The following is a 27153-nucleotide window of genomic DNA, read 5'->3' as shown; positions in this document are numbered from 1 at the left end:
ATAAAATTAATAAATATTTTTCTTTTTCACAAAAAATTCAAATTTTGTATTTTTTTCATAATTAATTTAATATTAATATTAATATTTTGAAATGATTATTCTATCATAAAATAGAAGCAATTGGCAAATGAAAGTGTAAATTTCACCAAATATTTATACAACTTATAAATGATTTATATAATTTTATTTTTAACAAATCTTCTGGACGAACCCTTTTGTACATAATTTTTCAAAAGTTTGCAAAACCGCAATTTTTATATATTGAGGAAGCTAAATGGTCATAAAATGAACAACTTGTTTGAAATTAGTGGTATACTTATTTCCCGGAATTAGTGAGATTTTGTTAATTTAGATTTAGAGAGAAAGTTCAGTATAGATCTGTCGTTGTTCTTTGAACTACAGTTATTAATTATTATGCAAAAAGTTTATATTATGATTCCATTTTTTTCGATACTGATTCATGTGACAAAAATGTGTTTAAAATTTCGTAAGAATTGGTCAAATAGTTTTTGTAAAAGATATTATTCGTTATAAAAAAAATTAAATTGAATGTAAGGAAAGTAGAATAACTTAATAGTGAAATTCCAAATATTTGTGTGAACACCAAATAATTGTTTTAAAATTTTATTGTACGATTCGCAGTCGTTGTTTGTGCGCTTTGGAAGCATAAACACGCTAAACGTATTAGGTGTCACTCTGCGAATCCATTGTCTCTCAAAATAATTTAAAAACGGTAGCATAGCAATTTGTGTCTGTGGCAATAAATTTGCCTTAATTTCTTCATATGCGTTCAAAATTTCGTAGTTGGGTAACAATGGGAGTGCTAGAATTAGCTTTAAACAATGGTGAGCTTCAGCAGATTCCTGTATCAGTTGTTCAAGTCCTAAGGTAAATATGTTCCTCAAATTTGCCTGAAAATAATAATATAGTAGTTATAAATTATATTTTACAGTAAAAAGAAATTGAGCTATTATTTAAAATATAAGCAGAAGTAATTTATCGACAGTATGAAATTATTTTTAAATATAACTTTTATAAAGTTTCTTCAAAAAAATACAATTAATTTTAAAAATATTAATTAAATTCAATTATATTTAAGGCAATTTTAATTAAATTTCTCTAATGGGTTCAATTACTTTTAAAACTGTTAATAAAAATGATTAAATAAAATTCTATTCTTTTCAAAAAAATTAAAATACATTTATATCAAGAATTAAATTGCTTTCTGTATAACTTAAATTAATTTTTTTCCAAAGAATTTAATTATTTAAAAAAATTTCATTCAAATGCTTTAAATTTATTTTATTTTTTTTTAAATTTTTTGATAAATATTTTCCAATAATTTTATGATTTTAGTACATTAATTTAAAAATCAAAAACAATTTAAATTAAAAACAATTAAAAATGTTAAAGAACTAAAACGATACTTTAAATTGGGAACTGATTGCCGGAATACTATCATCATTTAAATAGATAGTTATATATATATATATATATATATATATATATATATATATATATATATATATTAGCTGCGATACCCGTCTTCGACGGGTTATTAGTTATTGTTATTCCTACTTATATATTAATAGCTGCGATACCCGTCTTCGACGTGTTTCTTAGTATTTTTATAGTTTTCCATATTGAGTATTGATTGGTATTTAACCAACTACATTGAAAATAATTTTCTTGATGATTATTAATATTAATTAATGAGGAAGAAAACGAAATTTTAAGGAAAGAAAAAAGATAATGTTTACAATTTTTAAAATCGCCCAAATGTGAAAACCATCATGGCTTAATAACGGCCCAGTACTGGCAAAGTTGTCACCTAGTCTTGGTCGATATTATTGGGACTACTCTTGTGGTGTTAATTACGGTTTGACGTCGGCAGACGTTAATGGCCCAATATTCACTGCCATTACTTTCCCAGTATTGGCAAAATACAAAAACTAATATAAATTATTCCATTTTTTATTAATTAACTACGTCCCAATATTGGCAATTATATTTTGCCATCATTGCAGATACAAAATTTTTGCTATTAATGTGCCATTACTGAGCCGAGCAACGTCCCAATATTCTGAAACTGAAATTACCAACGTTTATTCGACGAAAATGTTTACTTTAGCTAATTGCTTATTTTAATATTAACACCCTTTTAAAAAAATTACAAAAGGATCACGGATTTCCCGAAATTCCTGGAAATTCAACTAAATTATTGTTTCCTCGCCTCGCAAGCATTTTTTCTCTTAATAATCAGAATCCATTTAAAAAAATTGCAAGAGGATTCGAGGCGAGGAAAGTTGTGATTTTTATTTTTTTGTCACGGATTTTCCAAAAATCCGAGAATTCAGTTTTATCCAATACTTTCAATTACAACTTGCCATCATAAATAGAAAAGTTTAGCCTAATAGTCTGATAATAATGTGCCACTATTGGTCCGTGCTAAGTCCCGTTACCAGCAATGAGACGTTTTGAATGCCAGTATAGGCCCACCCAGGCGCGAGCTGACAGTGAGTTCAGGCTTTACGAAGCTTGATTGAGACTTGGTCAGTATTGGTTGAAGATTGGTGGGACAGCGAAAGCAAGGCTACTTGAGTCCGGAATAGTAACATCGATGTAAACCTGACGCTCAGTCTTTGTTGAAGACTGGCGTTCAATCTTCAATCAATGCTGCGGAAACCGAAAGCAGGACTGAACAAGACTGCTTCCACTGTTCCCAAATTTACACGCTTCTCACGCGTTCATTCAATATAACGTGAATATATTAATTTTTATTATTAATAATAAACAGTATTGTTATTAATATATATGTATTTACATATTTAATGACAATAAGTTATTATTATAATAATTATATTATTTTCATATAAATATTATATGACTAACAATAAATGTCATTTAACATAATAATATTGAAAAATAATTTTAGCAAAAAAAAAAACACAATTTGTGATAATTTGTACATTTTTTAACTTCATTTTTGACAGACTTTTAATATTATTTACAAACAAGTTCACAAGTTTTTATTCACAACACTTATTAATTATACAGATTAAATAGTAATTTTATTATTTTATGTAACCGCTTATAATGAAAAAATCCGCTCGCATGTGGGATCGAACTCACGTCCCCCCGCCCTAGACGCATTCCGGAAGTCCTAGACGCAACCACTTAATCCGCACGGCCACTGAGTCTCGATGAGACCTCGGGCTAATGTAATATATTAATGCCAGTGCCGTATACTTTGTTACTTATAAGGGCAAAGTGAAAACTATGACTAAAAATTTTACACATACTAATCCTGAATTATTTTAATTATTAAAAATGAATATTAAATAATTCATAATAAAATTGTAATCATTACAAAATTCAACTTTTAAAACATTTTACAATTAAAAATATTTAATGGATAATTTAATAAACATCGATAAATAATTGATATTTTTTATTATTCAGTAACAAAATTATTAACATTTATTATTAGATATATTAATAATATATTATGTAAATAAATATAATTTGGAATAATAATGAATTATAATGTGAAATATTATAATTATTATTAATTATAATAATATTTATTAATTGAATAATAATTATTAAAATTATAATAATTAATAAATAAATAAATAATAATTAATTAAATTAATATTAAAAGTTAACATAATTAATAAAATGATTAAATATGATGCAGTGTCAGGAATATTTATTGCACATTTTAATTATTATTTATTAATTATCTATAATAATTTTGAAAACATTTATAAAAAAAAATTTTCCATTTAACTTTCTTTAAATATGAATGTTACAATTAATAATATATTTATTTATTAATTGATAACTTAATGTTAATTATTATTATTATTATTTGAAACAATTATTATAATTATAATTATTATAATATTATTTAATTAAGTGAACACGGTAATAAATAAAGATAAACTGAATATTGAGTAAAGATTGATTCAAGCTTGAATCAAGATTAGATGTTCGAGCTTCACTCATAAAGACTGACCGAGTCTTGAATCGAGCATGGGACGAGCATTGGGTCCAATGTTGAACCAATATTGAACTAATATTGATTGACAGTGATGTAAAGACTGCTTCTACTGTGAGTTACCCACACTGAGCGTTCAAGACTCAATCAACCTTTAATCTATCGTCAGCATTGGTCTTTCGCGCCTGGGCAGTAGTTTTTGCCAGTTTTCTGCAGACATTCACTGAAAAAATTACATTTTAATTTTAAGAAAATCTTAATATTAAAATCTTAATATTCTTATATTCCCCACTTAGATTATGTGGGAAATATTCTTACAATAAGAAGAAAATTAGTATTGTAAGAATATTTCCTACTTAATTTAAGTGGGGAATATTCTTGGCGCATATTTAAGAAGTTTTTCTTAAAATTAGAATGTAATTTTTTCAGTGCTGACGGGCCCGTTTTGCAGTCTTAGAATTTCGCATTTGGAGCTTATAAAATACCATTTATTATCTTTTTTCCGAGAAGCACCACGTGGAGGTGACCACTATTGGTTGTTTTTGGCAAGTTTTTAAATCCCGTGCAGAAATTGCCCTAACAGGGCCCTGACCCCGCATGACCCCGCATGGCCTGGTAGCTTGTCCAATCGGGCTTTTCGTCATGGCGCTGGGCGGGTTCCCTGTTTCACCCCGGTCTGGACCCGGCCAGGCCCCTGTCAAAATTTCTACTCGGGATTATTCTCCAGGAGCTTTGTAAAACTAAAAAAAATTCTTGTTAATTAAATTAGATAAAAAATATGAAACATTTTTATTTCAGTATTACTAAATTATCTTGGATCATAATTTGTAAAAACAAAAAACATCTTATTTAGAAGTAATAAGTAGGTAAAATCAAAAAAATTAGATATGAATATTTTCAATTTTTATGGGTAAAAATATTTAAACTTTTAAATTTTATATTTAAAATTCCTATTTTTTTCTATTTTTATGATAAAATTGAAATTAAAATTACCAAGAAAACAAATTAATTAATTAATTAGAAAATATCAATACCAACTTAATGCAAGAATTAATTAATATTTAACCCTTTGAGTAGCAGTGATACATTTAATTTATATGAACATTTTTTTGTTAACTTCTGTATAACTTTCTTGATTTTAAAAACTGAATATTGAAACAATTTTTTTGGTCCAATGAGGCAAATTTCTTGCTTTAAATACTGGTCTTTAAATAAAAAAAGTTTAATAACTTTCCATAAAAAGCTTGTTTAAAAATCAAAAATCATCATTTTTGTAGAAAAAATTTGATCAGAAAAATCGAAAAAAATTTCAAAATACGTCTTTTTTTGAAATTTTAGTATAGAAATGGGTTGTATTTATCTAAAAAGTTAGCTAAGGATAGTTTTTCATCCATTTTATAAAAAATAAAAATTTTTCATTTTTTTGATTTTTCGAATTTTTTGAAAAAATGTCGTAACTTTCGTTTAAGTGAATATTTTTTAATCGGATAAGGCTATGATTTTAAGTTACGTTAATACCTAATAGACTGCCAAGTTTCACTTTAATCGGTTAAACCGTTTTGAAGTGATGCGCGAACAAAGTTTTGCATACAGACAGACAGACAGACAGACAGACAGACAGAAGGACAGACAGACAGACAGAAATTTTTTTTTTTACATTTTTCGATTTCTCATGTCTCAAAACGAAAAAATATATAAAAATTTTCAAGCTTGGAGCATTGTACAGACAGAAGTCTGATTTTATTAATATAGATATCTATATTAATAAAATCATCTATATTAATAAAATCAGACTTCTGTCTGTACATTGCTCCAATCTTGAAAATTCTTATATATTTTTTCTTCTTGAGACATGAGAATTCGAAAAATGTAAAAAAAAAAATGTCTGTCTGTCTGTCTATCTGTCTGTCTGTCTGTCTGTCCTTCTGTCTGTCTGTCTGTCTGTATGCAAAACTTTGTTCGCGCATCACTTCAAAACGGTTTAACCGATTAAAGTGAAACTTGGCAGTCTATTAGGTATTAACGTAACTTAAAATCATAGCCTTATCCGATTAAAAAATATTAACTTGAACGAAAGTTACGACATTTTTTCAAAAAATTCGAAAAATAAAAAAAATGAAAAATTTTTATTTTTTATAAAATGGATGCAAAACTATCCTTAGCTAACTTTTTTAGATAAATACAACCCATTTCTATACTAAAATTTCAAAAAAAGACGTATTTTGAAATTTTTTTCGTTTTTTCTGATCAAATTTTTTCTACAAAAATGATGATTCTTGATTTTTAAACAAGCTTTTTATGGAAAGTTATTAAACTTTTTTTATTTAAAGACCAGTATTTAAAGCAAGAAATTTGCCTCATTGGACCAAAAAAATTGTTTCAATATTCAGTTTTTAAAATCAAGAAAGTTATGCAGAAGTTAACAAAAAAATGTTCATATGAATTAAATGTATCACTGCTACTGAAAGGGTTAAATATTAATTAATTCTTGCATTAAGTTGGTATTGATATTTTCTAATTAATTAATTAATTTGTTTTCTTGGTAATTTTAATTTCAATTTTATCATAAAAATAGAAAAAATAGGAATTTTAAATCTAAAATTTAAAAGTTTAAATATTTTTACCCATAAAAATTGAAAATATTAATATCTAATTTTTTTGATTTTACCTACTTATTACTTTTAAATAAGATGTTTTTTGTTTTTACAAATTATGATCCAAGATAATTTAGTAATACTGAAATGAAAATGTTTTATATCTTTTATCAAATTTAATTAACAAGAATTTTTTTAGTTTTACTAAGCTCCTGGAAAATAATCCCGAGTAGAAATTTTGACAGGGGCCTGGCCGGGTCCAGACCTGGGTGAAACAAGGAACCCGGCCGGCGCCATGGCGCAAAGCCTGATTTGACGAGCTGCCAGGTCGGGTCCTGGTTTCATGCGGGGTCAGGGCCCTGTTAGGGCAATTTCTGCACGGGATTTAAAAACTTGCCAAAAACAATACTAATAGTGGTTACCTCCACGTGGTGCTTCTCGGAAAAAAAGCTAATAAATGGTTTTTTATAAGCTCCAAGTGTGAAATTCCAAGACTGCAAAACGGGCCCGTCAACACTGAAAAAATTACATTCTAATTTTAAGAAAAACTTCTTAAATATGCGCCAAGAATATTTCCCACTTACACTCTAAATCTGAATCAGTGAAAATTTCACTGATTTCAATTCAGTGGCCCAGTTTTCTTTAATTCATCAGTGGGATTTCACTGAGAATCAGTAAAAACCACTGATTGTCAGTGAAATTCCACTGATTCATCAAAGAAAACTGGGCCACTGAATTGAAATCAGTGAAATTTTCACTGATTCAGATTTAGAGTGTAAATTAAGTGGGAAACATTCTTACAATACTAATTTTCTTCTTATTGTAAGAATATTTCCCACATAATCTAAGTGGGGGAATATTCTTGGCGCATATTTAAGAAGATTTTCTTAAACTTAGAATGTAATTTTTTCAGTGAATGTCTGCAGAAAACTGGCAAAAATTAATTGGGCCTATATACTAGCATACAAAACGTCTCATTGCTGGTAACGGGACTTAGCACGGACCAATAGTGGTACATTATTGTCAGATTATTAGGATAAACTTTTCTATCTATGATGGCAAGTTGTAATTGAAAGTATTGGATAAAACTGAATTCTGGGATTTTTGGGAAATCCGTGACAAAAAAATAAAAATCACTACTTTCCTCGCCTTGAATCCTTTTGCAATTTTTTTAAATGGCTTCTGATTATTAAGAGAAAAAAATGCTTGCGAGGCGAGGAAACAATAATTTAGTTGAATTTCCAGGAATTTCGGGAAATCCGTGATCCTTTCGTAATTTTTTTAAAGGGCTGTTAATATTAAAATAAGCAATTAGCTAAAGTAAAAATTTTCGTCGAATAAACGTTGGTAATTTCAGTTTCAGAATATTGGGACGTTGCTCGGCTCAGTAATGGCACATTAATAGCAAAAATTTTGTATCTGCTATGATGTCAAAATACAATTGCCAATATTGGGACGTACCTCGCCATAATAATATCACAATATCGATAATCGATAAATAGTGTAGCTTATAAAACCATTAAGCTTTCTTGACTTCACGTCAGAGTAGCAAAGTGAAATAAAAGACGTATAAATATGATAAATTAATTAGTTAATTAATAAAAAATGTAATAATTTATATTAGTTTTTGTATTTTGCCAATTCTGGGTAAGTAATGTCAGTCAATATTGGGCCATTAACGTCTGCCGACGTCCAACCGTAATTAACACCACAAGAGTCGTCCCAATAATATCGGCCAAGACTAGGTGACAACTTTGCCAGTAGTGGGCCGTTATTAAGCCATGATGGTTTTCACACTTAGAGCGATTTTAAAAATTCTAAACATTATCTTTTTACTTTCCTTAAAATTTCGTTTTCTTCTTCATTAATTAATATTAATAATCATCAAGAAAATTAGTTTAAATGTAGTTGGTTAAATACTAATCAATACTCAATATGGAAAACTTTAAAAATACTAAGAAACACGTCGAAGACGGGTATCGTAGCTATTAATATATAGGTAGGAATAACAATAACTAATAACCCGTCGAAGACGGGTATCGCAGCTAGTATATATATATAATACGTTCTAAAAAATGGTGAGTATTTGAAATTTTTTAAATATATTTTCAAATATATTGTTTTTTGATAAAATTTTCTTTATATAAGCCATATATTAATATTTTTCTTATTAAATATATAAATTTTTATTAGGTGAAAACAATAATAAATACCTGTACATAATGAAATAAACACGCATTCATTTCGATTCCAGGAAAGCTTTGTCGTAATGCTGTTCTTAAAGCTGTTTCATAGTCACTCATTGCTTCAACTACAGTCAAATTTGGAAACAGTCTCTTTAAACCCTCAAAACAGCAACATAAGAGCTCGTAAGTTTGCACACCATTAACACCCAGACGAAAGGAATGGTCTTAACATTAAATATAATTCTTATTAATATATGTATGTATGTTAGTAATGAACATTTTTAATGTATAAAATTTTCTATTTTGCTTTAATTATAAATTATTTACGATAAAACAAATTTTCATGGAAAAAGGATTAATTACTTTACATTTATTACACTCTTTTAAATTTGTCAAATTATTATTATATTATTCATTATTCACTAAAAATGTTAAATTATAAAAAATGTCTCTTTCTATCAGTAAATTTTAAATGCTAAAAAACTTACTTGATGCAGATTCCTTCAAATTTTGTAATGGAGCGTATAGTACTTGACTTTATGGATTAAAAATAAAAAATTACTGTCAAAAATATAACCAGTCCGATTGAAATAGGAGAAAATTTTACGTAAAACTATAAATTAAATTTTTCATAACTATAAAACATAAAGATTTTATTTTTAATTTCATTTCTTCATGTTTCATAACAATTAATAAAGATGACCGAGTGATAAAATCATTCAATTATTTTTTAAAACAATTTTACACTAAAATTCTTCTTTAAATTGACATTATTTTCATAATTCTCTAAAAAGTTTTTTGACAATTTTTAAATCCATTTAATTGTAATATTCAATTTTACGAAATTTTAATTATTAGTAAATTCTTCAATTAAATATATATTAGAAATTAAAAATGTTGAATATAAACAAAATTCAATTAAACTGTTTTAAAGAAATTAATTTCAAAATTCAATTAGGATTTCAAAAAATCCACGCTATCATTATTTATGAAAATAATCGAATAATTGCGACGAAATTTATAAAAAAAAATTTAAATAATTAAATTCCTGTGAGAGTTTTATAATTTTATGAATGTAATTAAAGGTTTGCGTAGAATTTTATTAAATCTTTAAAAATAATTGAATTTCTGATAAGAATTTTTTTAATTTTGAAAGTAATTGAATTTTTGCAATCATTTGTAATTCCTCTAAAAATCTTTAAATTATATCATGCAATTAACGAACTTTTCGTCTTTTTTCTATAAAAATTACGGATTTTACGGACCTTTTTTTCTAAACAAAATTGACTTTTACGAACTTTAAGCAAGTTTACAGAACTAATTCGAGCCTTGTATATTTTGAAAATTTAAAGATAATTTTAAATTAAATAATATAACTGTTACGTATGACATCGTAACTATTTTTAATTTTTTTTATTAATTAAAAATTATTTATATTATATAGCCTCATTAAAATTGGGAATCTTGTAATTAGGTTAAGTACACATATACAACAAACACTAAAAGGGCAGACAAAACAACCTATCATCGTTACAAGATTATTAATTTCAATTCTATTAAATTAGTAACTCTCATTAAACTTCCTTGGTTTCATTATTATTTAGATATGTCAATTTTATAAAATTATTGCGAAAGTCACGGACAACACCCATATTTCAAAATGAATTACAGTTTCCAAAGAGCTTGTTTTTCATCGAAAAACTCAGATGTATTGATGTCAAATATTTTAAATAAAAGACACATATACAAGTGAAACTACTGTGGTGAGAAATCATTGAACTCATGCTATGCCATTTAAGGAATTTGCAAGCTTGCAAAAAGCTTGCCTCGCAACAAGTAGTTCAATGAGCTATGTGTAATAGTATCCCCACTATTAATAATTTAACGAAATTCAGGGTGTGATCCAAGACTTGAGCCGATTAACGATTGAGTTTGACTTGAGTCCTCCCGCAACAAAGTTGTGTATATTGACTTTGTTGTTTTTTGGGAATTGAGTTTCTTTTATTATATATAAAATATATTTTTCATAAAGTTTCTGAAGTTATTCACATTTTCTTTGAATCGAGATTTTGAGTTCATTTCTTTAATATTATTGGACGCAATTTAAATTGGTATTTAAAGTGATTAATAAAAAAATAGAGTGAGATTAAAACGTAAATAAAGTATATCAGTTGGATAAAATTTTAAGTCCGGTGAACCCGAGTTTTTAAAATATTTGTTCAATTTTATTATATATATGATCAGTGAACAGAGAAAAAGGAATTTCTTTTAATAGTGGAATTTTTGAATGATATAAATATATTTAAAAGAATTAATATCTGGATAAAAAGGAGACCAAGGAAATAAAATTGGAAAAGAGTAATCTCTAACAGGTGTATACCAAACGATCTACCTGAGGAAGTAAACTGAGATTTGTCGGAATTAAGTTACACATAATAAAATTGTACTGGTGAGTTGTTGAACTTTGTCTTACACACAACACATTTTACTCGTTCATACAATCAGTTTGTTTTTACATATTATTGTGTAAGGAATATATCCTTATTTTTGTAATTGACAATTGATAACAAATTTATAAAATAATATCTTGTATATTGATTAAACATAAACATTGACTAATAATAATATATATATATACATTACTTAAATTACAAATAAAAGTGTTTCATTTAAAGTCTTGCACCTATAACAAAATATTTTTTTCTTTTCTTTATATTTGAATAAATACCGTTTAATCGGAATGGTTGACACGAGAACTATTTAAGAAAAGTATCCACTACCTTAAAATATTTTATTTCCGAAGTGCAAATACGTTTCCTTAGGATAATTGACTATAATTTCAATTCTTTCTTTAATTTAGAAAAGTAAATTTTCAATTAAATAAAGTGAATTTTTTGTGTAATAAGATTTATTAAATTATTATCAAATAATTAAAATTCATATCTAACAATAACTATAGAATACAGATTTATTCTCTTCTTTATGCTTAAGTAGATTAAGAAATAAAATTTTAAATATACAATACCGAAATTGGGATATTATTAAGATTTACTATCAAAAAATAAAAAGGTATAAATAGAAATTTCCCAGCAAACACGTTACGTAAGTGTTACATAACAAATAAAGCACCTTGTTATGTCTCACTGTGACAATATTGTTATGTAACAACTACATAATGAGATAGTAACAATATTATATAACACTGTTACTGAATGGTGATATAATAGTTACATAATTTTTTTAAATAACTATTATATAACTGTGTGATATATTCATTACATCACAGAGTGATAATTTTTGTCTTGTTAGATTGTTCTCTAATTGTTACATAACTGTTACGAAACTGTGTGACATAACAGATACATAATTTTGTTATAATTAATAAAGTAGGTTACATTATTATATCACACTGTGACAATATTATTATGTAACCATTATATAATGAGATAGTAACACTGTTATATAACACTGTTACTGGATGGTGATATAACAGTTACATAATTTTTTCAAATAACTATTATATAACTGTGTGATATATTCATTACATCACAGAGTAATAATTTTTGTCTTATTGCATCGTTCTCTAATTGTTACATAACTGTTACGAAACTGTGTGACATAATAAATACATAATTTTGTTATAATTACTAAAGTAGGTCACATTATTATATCACACTGTGACAATATTATTATGTAACTATTATATAATGAAATATTAACACTGTTACTGGGACGTGATATAACAGTAACATAGTTTCATAACATACGTATTATACAACAATGTGATACATTTTTTTAAACTGCACTTAAATAAATAATAGGCAGAATGTGTTTTTTACATAGGCAATTTTTTCCTAAAAACAAAAGCAATACACGCAAAGCAATTGCTTATTCTTTTTAAAAAGAAATTTTTGCTTTAGTTCCTAAGGTTAACATAACAAAGCAAATTTTAATTTGAATATTTAGAGAATACTATATTAAATAATAAATTTATTTATTCCAATATTCACAACTAATCCAATGAAGAGATTAAACCTTATAAACAGAATTAATATTATATATATATATATATATTCATTTTTACTATCGTGAATATAATGATAATGTATTTTTATAGTTTATTATTTAAAAATTAAAAAATTATATTTTACATTTTTATTAATTATATGTGACGCGATTTGAAGAAAGGGAACTTAGAAGCAAAAAATTGTAGGCTATGTTTGCAATTTTTTAAATGAAAATACAAAAAAGTAACAACCGTCAATATAAATAACTGACATTTTAAGTCTTTATTACAACTAAAATATTTAAAAACAAATTATTTAAATAGCAAACATGTTCTGTAACTGTTACGTAACATTTCTGTAGTAATAAGAGCTAAATTACGTAACTGTTATGTAATTTTTATGTAACATAAAAGTAACAATGTTCTGTAACTGTCGTTACAAAATTGTTACGTAAAATTGTAGTCTCTCTGTTACGCAATAAAATTATGTAATTGTTACATAACTGTTATGTAACATGAAACACTATTTTATAATTATTGTTTCGAATAAATATTTTTTATTATAAATCTAGTTTAACTGTTTAAGTTTATTAATTTACAATAAATTATTATTAATAATTATTATCAGTATTATTTATTATAATTATTAATGTCCAAAACTTTTAAAGAAGTACGTAAAAGTAAAGTGGGGTGAAGAAGCCGACTTTTGGAACATTTTACGATATTTAATATATCACTCACTTTTAATTTTATTTAAAATTTTTTAACGTACTCTGAAAAGTTTGTCTATTAAAAATTTAAAAAATATCTTAATTTTTTTTGTAAAAAGTTGTCAGAAATTAATAAAGAAAAATTTTTATTTGAACAAATTTATTTAAAATTAATTTAAAGTTTATAACTCTCAAATTTTATGTGAAGAAAAATAGAATTTTCAGAATAAAATAAAAATTTGTAATCCCGATTAGTATAATTGTAATCGTTTCTTTTTGTTACTCACATGTGTGTGACATTGTTATGTAAATGCTACAAAATTGTTACTTATATGTGTGTAACATTGTTACGTAAATGTTACAGAATTGTTACTGAACACTGTGACTAATGTGTGGTAGATATTTTTATTAACACGTTAATCGTATATTACAAATAAAAAATCACAAGTTTGTCTTTGTTACGTAATAGTTACATAACAGTAAGTAACAGAATATACGGCACTGCAGTTGATATAGTAGATTAGGAGAATTCTCATCCAGCCTTCAGTGGCCGTGCGGTTTAAATGCGTTGCGTCGGGTCGTCAAGGGCGGGGGGACGTGAGTTCGATCCCACATGCGAGCGGATATTTTTCATTCTAAGCGTTATGTAAAATAATAAAATTACTATTTAATCTGTATATAAGTGTTGTGAAATGTGAATAAAATAAACTTGTGAACATGTTTATAAATAATATTAAAGATCTGTAAAAAAATCAAGTTTAAAAAATGTACTAATTAATAAATCAGTTTTTTACTAAAATTATTTTTGGATATTACCATGTCAAATGGCATTTGTTATTATCTATTGAATAAAAATAATAACAATAATTTTCACGTAGGTCATAATAGTGATGTTACAATTATATAACAAGCTCATCAAATTATGTAACAGAATCTCATAATTGTGATATAATAATAAGTCACAACGTGATATAAGTGTGATATAACAATTATGTAACATATTTACATAACTGTGATATAATAATAAGTCACAACGTGATATAAGTGTGATATAACAATTATGTATCAAATTCTTCTAATTATGTAACATATTTACATAACTGTGATATAATAATTAAATATCACGCTGCAACATAATTGTTATATCACCCTTCTTGTAACAATTATGTAACTGTGACCCTCATGTTACGACATTTCGTGTCACATGTTCATATCATGTTATATCACGTGTGATATTCTGTGACATAACTGTTACATAACTGTTATGTAACAATGTTTGCTGGGTTGGCAAATGATAATAAATAATTTTGTTTTTAAAATGGATTAAAACTTACGAACTGCGAACTGTGTCATAGCACTTTCTGTATGTTTCATTTGAGTTGACTACAACCCGATACAATTCACGTTTAAACAATTTTTCTTTAATTTTTTGATTGTCAACTCCATGTGTGTGATTTTTGCGCAATGTAAAATCATTATCATCTTTGGAAATCGCACGCGCTTTACATTTTCCACTTTTGTAATATTTACAAACGTAATATCTGAAAAACTTGAAGACAAAATTAACATGAATATATAAAATTATTTAATTTACAATTACTTTCATTACTGCAAATTCTAAAATTAATTATTAATGTGTAAACTTTTATTAAAAACAACTTTGTTTTGTACCTGAAAATTTATAGGTTAGATTGAATCAATTCTGAAATTACATTTTACATATCCTTTATTTTAATAGCATAATTCAATGTAAACAATATAAAGTAATACTTACGTTACCGATTCTTTTTTTCTATGAATAACGTATTCATAGCCATCGTGAATTTGCTTCTCTTATAGATATATGGGTATTCATTAAGAAACATTTTACTGTTTCTTTGTTAATATATATGTAAGTGTTTTTTAATTTGTGGAATACAAAATGGCTTAAAGACTACAAAATCCTGTAAATGAACACATGTATGGTAGCCATCTGTACATTATCAATCGCCGCACTTCAAATGATACGATGTAAGTATTAAATATATAATTCAATCGTGAATTTCCAAAAGGCCTCAATTCGGATTTTTCTCAAATTTCACTTTTCTACATTTTCTGCATGTTATATATCCATTGACGTTTTCTTAAAAGGAAAATTTCATTTGAGGTATTTTTAGCAGAGAAAAGTGTATTAAATTATGTTTTCTTTGACTTTTAACCTAAGATTGTTTGTTTTATAACCTAATGATAAATTGTTGAGTTACAACAAAATTAAATACATTTTAAAATTTAATAAATAAATAAATTGTTTTTCAACAGTAAAACATTTAATTAATATAGTTCTGTGATTAAAACGATTTTATTTTTTTTATGAATTTCAAAAAGAGCTCAACTCTGACAATTATAATATCAATTTTCTCAAACTCACTGTTATTAAGTTTAATTCTTTTATCATTTTCTCATGTAGAATATTGTCTACTTATTGCAAAATAAAGATGGATTCTTTTAATCAAAGCTATTATTTCAAATAAACAGTTTTTGGTGTCTCCTGTAAAATTAAAAAAAAGGAGTTGAGCCCTTTTCGAAATTCACGATTCAATTGCTTTTAAATAAAAATTTTAATTCTGAACTTGCAGTACATGACGCCACTTTTTCTTCGATTGTAAAATTGAATTTCTATTCATGTGTCTTTATATGAAAGTTAATAGTGCTGACAATTTTTAAACCGCTTTAAGTTCATTAATTAAATTTTATTGCAATCAAACCTTTCAATATTTTTTGAGTTTGTTTTTAAAAAATTACAGATATTTCGTATGCAAGTTTAAAAAATCACAACTCTGTCCAGCAAAAGGGCGTTTCCAAAATGTATTTACGTTGCTAACACCTCACAACCATTTGCCAATATTAGGGAGGCTGTATCTTGGAAATTCATTTGAAGTGGTGCCAGATTTATGTAAGAAAAATTAATTTTATTAAATATTTTTAGTAGTATGTGTTGTTTTAATTTAATATTGAGATTAAAAAGTACATTAAAAAATCTGCCCGCCCTTCGGGCGGACACATTCTCGTCCGCGCTTCGCGCGGGAGGCTCGCAAGTTTCAGCGCGCCTAGGGGCGCGCGAATTTTGGTCGTCGCGCTTCGCGCTCCGAGGATTGTTGCGCGCTTCGCGAGCAAATAGCTCGCTTCGCTCGCAGTCATCCACGACCGTTGTGCATTATTTGCGTTCTTTTCCTTTTTTCTATTATATGTTTCAAGGAATTATTTTTTCTTAAAGTTACTACGACTTTAAGGATTACATTCTCATCAGATATTTTTGCTTGCTGATAATTGCGAGATTAAGTGAACTTAAATGCAAATTTTTGTTCTTGCTGATCGAAAATGAGAAATTATTTTAACTACTAAATATTTTCGCAGAAATATGGGTTGTTGAAGAAGCTACAATATTTTAAAAATACAAGTCGGGTAACAGTGACAAGCCTTAAGCCGCTCACTGCTACTTGACTAGTATTATTCCTGTCAACCACGCGTTCGTCCCCTTATTGCAGCCAGCCCTTCATCTGTCAATAACAATTATTTGTATAAACTGCTGCTCAAATTGATTAAATCATAAAATATCTTTATGTTTTTATGAACATCTTAATTATTTGCAAAACTTAAAAATAACACTAGTTTTTGGGCGCTTTAGATAAGAAAAATAATAAAATAATAATAACTACATAGTATACTTCTTATGAGATTCAATACAATTCGAGAGGTAAAACATATAAAAAATTCAAATTGTTTATAAAATTATTATTAAAAATATGAAATTTTTAAATTTACAATCATGAAAATATTTTCATTTGAAAGAGTAAACTACTATGTGTAGTCAGTGTAAATTTCATTAATTTACTGTAAACGCATTTTAAGTTATTAATTATTTTTCTAAATGATGTAGTATTCTGTTCTAATGCAAACAAAAAATTTTAAATTTAAAAAAACAGTTAAAAGTTTTACTTTATATATTCTAAACAACAGATATTTATAAAAGTTTTAAGATTTTAAAAAACAATAAATTTTTTTAACACAGTAGAACTGGTTGAGCCCAAAAACTTAAAAAAAAAAAAAAAAGTTTTTTAAAAAAAATGTTGTAGAGAAAAGTTGTTTGTATTTTCCTAATCTAAAATAATATAAAGTTAAAAATTCTGAAATTTGAAAAAATTGAGTTTTAAAAATTTTGAAACTAACGTAGTTTTTGTAGTTTTCAACGAAAATGGCTGGTTAACGAACTTAACGTTCATTTTTACACCAACTTTAAGTGTGTTAAATTTAAAAACGATCAGATAAGATTTTTAAAAGTAATTGTGTCAACAACATTTTGGTCTACAGACAGACATACATACATACATACAGACAGACAGACAGACAGAAACACAGACAGACGGACTCGCCGGACCATGTTTTTCGGGTTCAGGGGACCTCAAAACGTAAAGATTTCATAAAATTATCAAAAGTCAATTTTCGACCAAAACTAATACTTTCTCATGTGATGAGAATGTAATAAAAATTAGTTTTTTGGAAATAACTCGAAAAGTTTAGGGTTTAGCAAAAAGTTGTCAACAGCAAAGTTGTAGATGATGCAAAACCGAGAAAAAAGTCTCTGGTAGCAAAATCGCATATGCAATAATGTCGGAGATGATGGAGTCGGAATATTGAATTTTTTTCAAAAAAGCGCACAAAAAATATAAATAGAGAGTGGTTTTTCCGAAAATTACGACTTTTTTGTGTACAATTATGTTTTTCGAGTAATTTAGGGTGAGAATATGTCAAAATCAGTTAACTGACTTTTATTCCTTTGGGGCCGTCCATAAACCACGTGGACAATTTTTCACAAATTTTTGACCCCCCCGCCCCCCGTTGTGGACAGTCGTGGACATTTGTCAAACCCCCTCCCCCCTATACAATTGTCCACGTGGATATTGCAAATTAAAAAAATAAGTTTTTTTTACTCCTGTATGTTAAAAAATAAAAAAGATTATTTTTGAACATATTTCAAAGCAAGAATGTCAGTAAAGTAAGGGAAATGTCAGGAAAAAATTTTGTCGGGGAAATTAAGAAAATTGTGACATTTTTCGACTCATTTAAAATAATTGCGACAAAATACCACTGTTTTTAGTAAAAAAAAAATACAAGTTATTTTGATTTTTATAATGTGAAAAATAGCTATAATCAGGGTGGCCGCTGGACCGGGAAACCGGGAAAACCGGGAAATGACAATGAATTTTGAACTTGACCGGGATTTTGGATTTTTTTTAAAAACACACATTATTTTGTGAGAAAAAATAAAAATATTTATTTCAAGACTTAGGTATTAACTATATTTCATTAAAAAAGATTGAACGATCTTCTATAAAATCTATTTATATTTTGTCACAGAATTTTATAAAAAGTACTATAAAAATATTCAATTTCTAGAATTTATAAGAAAATTATGAATTTTGCTGTCCAACGTAACAGATTTAGAAAAAGAAAATATTAAATTTAATTTTAAATTCTTTTTATTTCTAACAATAATTAAACAAAATATAATTTTAATTAAACTTGTCAAAAAAATTTCAATGAGAAAAAATTTCACATTGTATAGAATAGTGAAAAATAAATCAATTTAAAAATTTTTTTGCAATAATATTATAACAAAACAAATAAGAATTATTAAAAATTTGAACTAATTAGAACAAAAGTGATACGAAATTTATAAAAATTAATTTTAGAATAATAAATAATGTATATAAAAATAAATAAAAGTTCTTTTTTTAGAAAATAAATTTTTAAAAAATCGTATTTTGCATTAATATCAATTAATTTTTTTTGCAATTATTGATAAGCAAACTTTTCTGTATTTTAGAATGTTAAATTAATCATTATTAGGGGAGACTGGGGCGAAAAGTTAAATTGTGAAAACAGTTAAAATTCATTATCCTTCGAACGGAAATAGTTAGAGCATTGCAATTTTAATTATAGAAGGGTGTTATCACCCTAAATAAATGTCCGGAGTTATGTAACATTCTGCTAATTTTTGTGGTGTCCATATTTAAATTTTTTTTCACCCTTCTTTTGAAAATTTTTTCGTAAAAGAAAATATCAACTTTTAAGTATATTTTTTGCATTTATTTTCACGGCGATTTTTTTACTTCATTATTTGGGTCCCCTGAAGAGATACCTAAAGGTATTTGCTAAATATCTTTAGTCAGATTTTTTATATTTGTTGTTAAAGCCAAAAAGGCACCCTGGGGCGAAAAGTTAAATAATGGGTGGGGCGAAAAGTTAAATGTATTTTTACATGTTATTAAAAAATTTTTTTTTATTTTTCGTTTTTTTGGGTTTATTTGTTTAAAAATGATTTATTTGACATTAGGCAAGTAGTTTATCAAAAAACAAGACCGCTCACGTGAAATAAACCAAAAAAAAATTTTTTTTTTTGAAATTTCAATTTATTAACTTTATAACTATTCTAAAGCTTTTGTTAAGTAAACAAAGATCTTTTATTAACGAAATTACTTGTTTACGTATACTTTAACTTATCTACTACTTAACACCTATCAGAAAATAGTTTTAGTAGGCTAAAAATAGAATTTAACTTTTTGCCCCAGCCATTTAACTTTTCGCCCTAGCATGGGGCGAAAAGTTAAAAAAAACAAACTTTTCAAAAAAGGACAAAACATGTATTGTATGCGAAAATATCAGAAACTTTTTTATTGAAAGTTGTAGGGGACAAGTTGCCCTACAATATTGATGTATAAATATTTACATCTAAGCGGATTATATTGTCTAAAAAAAATCATTTATGCAAAATTTAACTTTTCGCCCCAGTCTCCCCTATAGATTGAATTTTAAAAAATTTCAATTTTAAGTTTTAGAAAAGTTGAATTTTAAAAGATTTTAATTAAAAATTCTGAATAAGTCAGTTTTTAAAAATATTTTTATTCACATTTTTTTCAAATTAGTTATGTTTTTAAATATGTACCTAATATTTAATTGAAAAATTTTTAAATTATTCAAAATTTCATGAAATTGTCTTGTAAACAAGTATATTTTAGAAATATTTTAGTTATTTCTAGAATATAATTGAATTGAAATTTTGAAAATAATTGTTAATAAGTTACAGTAGCAATTCTTAAAAATTATTCAAATTTAAAGGATTTAAAATTTGAATTTTTTTTAAATTTGAATACCTACTATATGGAAAAATAATGGATAATAATTAAATATTTATTTCAAAAAATCTATTTAAGTTCAAAATTATTTTTAGAGTAAACTAAAATATTTTTAGGTTTTAGGAAAAAGTCAAAGTTTTGTCTAAAAATCAGGAAATTCTTTCAATCTTTCATGGAATAATTTATTTTCAGAGTTATTATTTATGACCGGGAAAAATAATTTATGACCGGGAAATGACCGTGAATTTTTTTTTACAAAAAAATGGCCACCCTGTATAAACAAATCTTTTTGAATAGTTGAAATTTTGTAAAATTTAATTGAAAATAATTAATTTATTTTAAGTCTTTCGTTACAATTTTTGTAGAATAAAAAATCTTTAAAGGTAAATTTAAAAATGAAAATTAATGAAAATTAGCTTCTAATTTTTTAAAATTCAATATTCTCAATTACATATTTTCAAAAATTCAAATATATACAAAAAAATAACATTTTGAAATTATTTTTAACATTTTAGAGGAAACAATCATGTTAAAAATTTTTAATTAAAATTTATCAATCAAATTCAAAAATAATTTTAAAATATAACAGAATTTTAGAAGAACTTTCGGAAAATTATTTAAATTAATTGATTCAAAGACGAAGGTTTACTTGCCCAGTAAAAAAAAGTATTGGAAGAGAGCGAATAGTATTGGCGGTGAGTTTCTGCCAATATGTTTTCGCGTGAAAACCGTATTGGCAGAAACTCACCGACAATACTATTCGCTCTCTTCCAATACTTTTTTTTTACTGGGTGGAAATTGTAGAAAATAATTGAATTTAGGAAGGGTTATAATTGTCATTTTAAAAAATAATTAAAATCATAAATGTTACTCATTTTCCGTAAACATTCATATTTTCCTGTAAAAAGAATTTTGTCAGGAAAATTAATTTTAATATCAGTAAATTGTCAGGGAAATTGATTAACTGAAACTTATGATCATTCTGATTAAGCTTAAGATAACTTTTTTGGAAATATCTTTGATTATATGTCTACGTTGACATTTGCTTTAACACCCCCCCTCCCCTTCGTGGACAAACGTGGACTTTTGATTCACCCCCCCCCCCGCCCCACAAATGTGTCCACGTGGTTTATGGACGGCCCCTTTCAAAAAATTCGATTTTCAGTGTTATTTTAAGATTTTTTTAGTTTTTTTGACCATTTAAGAGACTATAACTTCGAAAATTGAGTTTTCATGAAAAAATGTTGAAGAGAAAAGTTCCCAGTAAACGAAAACTAATTGAAATGAATTAAAAAGAATTCACAAAGAGCTTTCGTGAATCCCGCTTTGTGACAAATACGAATTGGAGCCATGATGCAATTTTCCTGAATTCGTGAAACTGTATTGAACTTCCGAACCTTCTATCCGTACCAATTCACTGGACAAGTTTTGAGCCTTTAATTTTTTTCAATTCGTTAGCACGAATTCAATGCATTCCTTGGCCATTTCTTTCGAATGCGAATTCGTTTGGACAAATTGGTACATATTGAATTAAATTCAATTGAATATACAAAGAGCTTGAGTGAATCCCGCTTTGTGACAAATACGAATTGGAGCCTACCAAAAATGTTAATTCGTTTCAATTCATTTGAATTAGTTTTTTTTTACTGGGTTGTTTGTATTTTCCTAATCTAAAATAATATTAAGTTAAAAATTTTGAAATTTGAAAAAATTGAGTTTTCAAAATTTTAAAACTACCGTAGTTTTTGTAGTTTTCAACGAAAATGGCTGGTTAACGAACTTAACCTTCATTTTTACACCAACTTTAAGTGTGTTAAATTTAAAAACGATCAGATAAGATTTTTAAAAGTTATTGTGTCAACAACATTTTGGTCTACAGACGGACATACATACATACATACAGACAGACAGACACACAGACAGACGGACTCGCCGGACCATGTTTTTCGGGTTTAGGGGACCTCAAAACGTAAAGATTTCATAAAATTATCAAAAGTCAATTTTCGACCAAAACTAATACTTTCTCATGTGATGAGAATGTAATAAAAATTAGTTTTTTGGAAATAACTCGAAAAGTTTAGGGTTTAGCAAAAAGTTGTCAACAGCAAAGTTGTAGATGATGCAAAACCGAGAAAAAAAGTCACTGGTAGCAAAATCGCATATGCAATAATGTCGGAGATAATGGAGTCGGAATATTGAATTTTTTTCAAAAAAGCGCACCAAAAATATAAATAGAGAGTGGTTTTTCCGAAAATTACGACTTTTTTGTGTACAATTATGTTTTTCGAGTATTTCAGGGTGAGAATATGTCAAAATCAGTTAACCGACTTTTATTCCTTTCAAAAAATTCGATTTTCAGTGTTATTTTAAGATTTTTTTAGTTTTTTTGACCATTTAAGAGACTATAACTTCGAAAATTGAGTTTTCATGAAAAAATGTTGAAGAGAAAAGTTGTTTGTATTTTCCTAATCTAAAATAATATTAAGTTAAAAATTTTGAAATTTGAAAAAATTGAGTTTTCAAAATTTTGAAACTACCGTAGTTTTTGTAGTTTTCAACGAAAATGGCTGGTTAACGAACTTAACCTTCATTTTTACACCAACTTTAAGTGTGTTAAATTTAAAAACGATCAGATAAGATTTTTAAAAGTTATTGTGTCAACAACATTTTGGTCTACAGACGGACATACATACATACATACAGACAGACAGACACACAGACAGACGGACTCGCCGGACCATGTTTTTCGGGTTTAGGGGACCTCAAAACGTAAAGATTTCATAAAATTATCAAAAGTCAATTTTCGACCAAAACTAATACTTTCTCATGTGATGAGAATGTAATAAAAATTAGTTTTTTGGAAATAACTCGAAAAGTTTATGGTTTAGCAAAAAGTTGTCAACAGCAAAGTTGTAGATGATGCAAAACCGAGAAAAAAAGTCTCTGGTAGCAAAATCGCATATGCAATAATGGCGGAGATAATGGAGTCGGAATATTGAATTTTTTTCAAAAAAGCGCACAAAAAATATAAATAGAGAGTGGTTTTTCCGAAAATTACGACTTTTTTGTGTACAATTATGTTTTTCGAGTATTTTAGGGTGAGAATATGTCAAAATCAGTTAACTGACTTTTATTTCTTTCAAAAAATTCGATTTTCAGTGTTATTTTAAGATTTTTTTAGTTTTTTTTTACCATTTAAGAGACTATAACTTCGAAAATTGAGTTTTCATGAAAAAATTTTGTAGAGAAAAGTTGTTTGTATTTTCCTAATCTAAAATAATATTAAGTTAAAAATTTTGAAATTTGAAAAAATTGAGTTTTCAAAATTTTGAAACTACCGTAGTTTTTGTAGTTTTCAACGAAAATGGCTTGTTAACGAACTTAACCTTTATTTTTACACCAACTTTAAGTGTGTTAAATTTAAAAACGATCAGATAAGATTTTTAAAAGTTATTGTGTCAACAACATTTTGGTCTACAGACGGACATACATACATACATACAGACAGACAGACAGACACACAGACAGTCTCGCCGGACCATGTTTTTCGGGTTCAGGGGACCTCAAAACGTAAAGATTTCATAAAATTATCAAAAGTCAATTTTCGACCAAAACTAATACTTTCTCATGTGATAAGAATGTAATAAAAATTAGTTTTTTGGAAATAACTCGAAAACTTTAGGGTTTAGCAAAAAGTTGTCAACAGCAAAGTTGTAGATGATGCAAAACCGAGAAAAAAAGTCTCTGGTAAGCAAAATCGCATATGCAATAATGTCGGAGATAATGGAGTCGGAATATTGAATTTTTTTCAAAAAAGCGCACTGTTACGAATAGGATTTAATTTAATAAAAGTAAAATAGATAAATTATTTTATTATCAATTTAAATCTGTCGTGATAACGAAAAATGCTCTTCAGCAAATTAAATAAATTTGAATAGAAGTGAAAGACTTTTCCTCTCTCACAATTATTGATATCAATTGTGTATTTACAATTAATAAGAATAGAAATTATTGGTTAAATTAATATTTATTTAATTATCAAATTTACATATATTTTATAAACCTTTAATTTTCCAATATATAAATGTTCTGGGATTAAAATATAAATTATAATAAAAAAAAGAATGTGAATATTCTTTTTAGTAAAATCTCATGAAATCAACTTATGAAAATTTACGTATTTCTTTGAAAATTGATTTGTGTATATGAGTGTAATGTGAAATTATTTACTCACTTTTAATCGTTATGTTTGCTTCTTTTAGTTGTATTTATATCGCAGCAATCTTCCTTTTCTCTTACTTGTATTTAGTCTCAAACTTGATATTCTTTAAAGTGGACTTAATCTCAATTCAATATTTCTATTTTACAATAAATGGGGACTACGCCCTTTAATTCACAAACAGGATAAAAATTCTTTAGTCTTTATGACTCACAATATATATAACGTTCAGGTACTTTGCCTGAATTAAACTGCCCAACTTAGTTTCGCCAAGTTTACGCGGGCAACTGCTCAGATTTCTCCTTGTCAATTCTTTTTATTGATTGACAATTAGGTGGGGAAATCCTCAATGCAGTTTATTCTGACAGCTTGCAGAATTTGGTACTTGCAAAATTTAGATTTTGACCACTTCGTTGTTGTGCAATAATTTACAAATAATTGAAAGAAACCTTGCTTTGCGATATTAACATAAAAAGGAAAATGTGCTTTGCTTAATTTCATTGTGCTGATTACCCGATTAAAAGTGGGTTGTTAAGAATATTGCTTAATGTTGGAATTTATTGGTGTTGCTAATAACCCAGTAAACGAAAACTAATTGAAATGAATTAAAAAGAATTCACAAAGAGCTTTCGTGAATCCCGCTTTGTGACAAATACGAATTGGAGCCATGATGCAATTTTCCTGAATTCGTGAAACTGTATTGAACTTCCGAACCTTCTATCCGTACCAATTCACTGGACAAGTTTTGAGCCTTTAATTTTTTTCAATTCGTTAGCACAAATTCAATGCATTCCTTGGCCATTTCTTTCGAATGCGAATTCGTTTGGACAGATTGGTACATATTGAATTAAATTCAATTGAATATACAAAGAGCTTGAGTGAATCCCGCTTTGTGACAAATACGAATTGGAGCCTACCAAAAATGTTAATTCGTTTCAATTCATTTGAATTAGTTTTTTTTTACTGGGAAATATGTATTTTTGTGTAAGAACGATAATTGTGTTTTTAGGTTACAAGTCAAAATTATGAAATGGATTCTATATAATTCAATTCAAATTCGTTGTTTCTATGTAAATATAAAGGTTACGAAGTCATACGTAACAACTGCCCCCCTTTTAGTTTTGGCTGACGTCCCTTGTCAGCTGCTGGAGTCGTGTTGTGATGGTGTGTTCCTTGGTGTAAATCTTTGTTGTAGAGGTATTTAACTCTTTCGAGTTTTACAAATAATATATCCTTGATATAATTTTTACATAGATTTCTGTAAGATAGGTATTTTATTAAAAAAAAATCTTTCTCTGATATCAGTGATTTTTAATAATTGATGAATTCCGTTAGTGCTTTTTGTAGTTTGCTAATTTTATTAAATGCAAAAAAATAAACATGTGGATGCTTATTTAATTGATTGTTTTTTTAATATTAAAATCAGAGAAAAATTTTTATGCATAGGGTCAGACCATTATATTTCAAATAAAGTCGTTGCGGCCTAATTTTTAAAAAAATTGATACTTTTAGAAATGAATCTGTATGATCTCTGAAGAACGAAATGAAAAGAATTATATTAAAATATTTATTATTTTTCTTAAAATATGAGTGTAAAGTGGAGAAGGTGCGAAAAAATGGCACTTTTTTAGCAATTAGAAAATATTTAAAAAAGTATTGAAAAATTTTTAAAAGTGCAAAAAGATTTATTGATTCATGTTTAAAATTAGTTGATTAATTATTCTTTAATAAAAAAAACTAGTTAAAATATAAAAATAATAGATAAAATATGTTTTTAAAGTCGATCCGTCAAATAACCTAATTTTGACGTTTTTATCAATTAATTACGAGAAGGTGGAACTATTGAATGAAATAAAAAGTCACCGAATATAGAGTATTTTTGATGAACTTTCAGGATTTCTTGTCACTTTTTTAATTTTTCCTATACATATACAAGAAATATTGAGTTGAAAGTACGCGATTTCTGAATTGTTGCATACTTTATAACTTAATAACTCCGTTAAAGAAAAATAAAAAAATTTGGCACTTTCACAACTTCTAAATCACAATGAAATCTATACACTCAAAAATTTTATTTTTGGTCTTGGGTCTAATTTAAAAAATATAAAGGTTTAAAAATTGTACACTTTTTCAGGTTAAAACTATTTATTTTCTTAAAATTGAAGTTGGCTTTTAATTTAAACACTATGATCGGAACGTGATTTACAATAAAAAACCAACTTCAATTTTAAGAAAATAAATAGTTTTAACCTGAAAAAGTGTG

The 27153-nt window shown here is 26.6% G+C and overlaps 1 protein-coding gene across 2 annotated transcripts in view; it reads left to right on the top strand.

Moving 5' to 3' along the window:
* Window positions 1-290: 290 nt before the first annotated feature.
* Window positions 291-27153, top strand: part of LOC122508888 — a 122145-nt gene continuing 95282 nt past the window's right edge. The window contains exons 1-2 of one of the 2 annotated variants that reach the window (XM_043622546.1): window positions 291-888; window positions 8852-8966. The gene's annotated coding sequence lies outside the window, so the exon portion shown is untranslated. Of the gene's footprint in view, window positions 889-8851; window positions 8967-10719; window positions 11233-27153 lie in introns of those variants that run through there. The other variant, XM_043622547.1, reaches the window with a different exon arrangement.

This window comes from Leptopilina heterotoma, unplaced genomic scaffold (genome assembly GCF_015476425.1).
Source record: "Leptopilina heterotoma isolate Lh14 unplaced genomic scaffold, ASM1547642v1 Lhet_58, whole genome shotgun sequence".
NCBI lineage: Eukaryota > Metazoa > Arthropoda > Insecta > Hymenoptera > Figitidae > Leptopilina > Leptopilina heterotoma.
Note: the sequence above shows the minus strand (reverse complement) of the source record. Positions and strands in the feature narration are given on the sequence as shown.